Raw genomic sequence first — 1,707 nt, forward strand, 5'->3', positions numbered from 1 at the left:
ATTTTTGATGTCGACGTCAGCTATATAGGGGCGTCTTGCCCTTACCTGAAATAGAAGTAGCACAAGGCTTGAGTATTTTAAGAAATACTCATAAGTGACTCCACTATTGAGGCTAGGGAATGCAAACACATGCAACTAATGATCTTAGGAACCTATTGTTAAAAATATCATAGGGGTGGCCTCTAGTCTGGAAAAATTGGACGTGTAGTACATCCCTACACATGACTCACACATGCGAGCGTGAATTTTGTCTCTCGAAGTTACTCCAAGTGTTGTCAGTTGTTGTTTCCTATTAAAACGTCCATCTCGCTTCGTTAGTAATTTACATTTCTAATTTAATTTAACTTGAACTTCAGAAATAAGTCGTTATACTGACCTTAAATATTTCTATTAAAGTAAAAATAAGCTTCGGAAGGGCAAAAAACATAAAGGTCGGTGTCAAAATGTCAAACCGAGCATAATACGCCATTTTTTAGCCTAGGACTCCGAGATCCCGAGCCGAAGGAGCCGGTGTATGCAACAGTGACCCTATCGCTGAGGGACAATGACATATGAGCAGGTTGCAAAGTGGTTCGAGGCGCAGGTCTTGAATGTTCATGTGGGCGCACAGGTCTGTGTAGTGGATCCGTGGGTTGGGCTGTGTTCTGTGTATTTTGGCTTGAATGTGGGTTTTGGGCAAAGCACATAGGAACTAGACTACTAGACTGATTGTTGGTGGGTATCTAGTTACTAGACCAAACTGGGTATGGGGTTGCTTGACTGGAATGAGGTTGCGGGTATTCGAGTTTGGGTCCGAGCAGGTGGACTTCGTCTTCTCCACTCGTTTCCATGCATTTTCCTTTCTTCATTCCTCCGTATCAAAACTCGTTGTCTACATCTTGTTTCTTCTCCTTCTTTCTCATGATGTTAACCATCTTTGTACGTTTGATCCTACCCCTCTATCTCACTAGTGTTGTGTACGTTGGATCCCATGGTCGTCATCATGAAATCATGGTTATCATAAAATATCATTTCATGGCCTTGGTCTCATATTCATGTCCGGGTAGAATTTGATGTGCATACTTCTCTATTCATGACTTACATACACACACATTTGCTCCCATGCGAGCTCGCATACCTACCCATTGACCTGGGCTTCAACTAGCATACACTCACACTATTGGTCCCTTCACATAGCATTGTGGGGTATACAATATCATAAGTACAATCATGTAACATCCTAACAAGTCATAAACATAATAAGCAAATATATAACCAATCTTTACCTTTAAATTCATTTAGAGTAGGTAGACTTATTACCATCACTAGAAGGAGGGTTTGAACCTCCGACCTTGTGGTTAACAGCCACACGCTCTAACCTTATTACCATCACTAGAAGGAGGGTTTGAACCTCCGACCTTGTGGTTAACAGCCACACGCTCTAACCAACTGAGCTATTCTAGAAGGAGGGTTTGAACCTCCGACCTTGTGGTTAACAGCCACACGCTCTAACCAACTGAGCTATTTCAGCTAATTCTTTATAATAGCTCAAGCCCACCACATCCTTATAAGGAATGTTTCATTCCCTCTCCAACCAATGTTGGATCTCACAATACACTCTCCTTGGGGGCCCAACGTTCTTGCTGGCACAACGTTTGGTGACTTGCTTTGATAGCTTTCGCAATAGCCCAAACCCACCGCTAACAAATATTGTCCGATTTTGCCCAT

At 42.4% G+C, this 1,707-nt stretch overlaps 1 non-coding gene across 1 annotated transcript; it reads right to left on the reverse strand.

Moving 5' to 3' along the window:
• Positions 1-1,369: 1,369 nt before the first annotated feature.
• TRNAN-GUU lies at positions 1,370-1,443 on the reverse strand. The gene has a single exon. It is a non-coding gene; the product is annotated as a tRNA-Asn (tRNA).
• Positions 1,444-1,707: the final 264 nt, after the last annotated feature.

Source organism: Cucurbita maxima, unplaced genomic scaffold (assembly GCF_002738345.1).
Source record: "Cucurbita maxima cultivar Rimu unplaced genomic scaffold, Cmax_1.0 Cma_Scf00087, whole genome shotgun sequence".
Classification (NCBI taxonomy): Eukaryota; Viridiplantae; Streptophyta; class Magnoliopsida; order Cucurbitales; family Cucurbitaceae; genus Cucurbita; species Cucurbita maxima.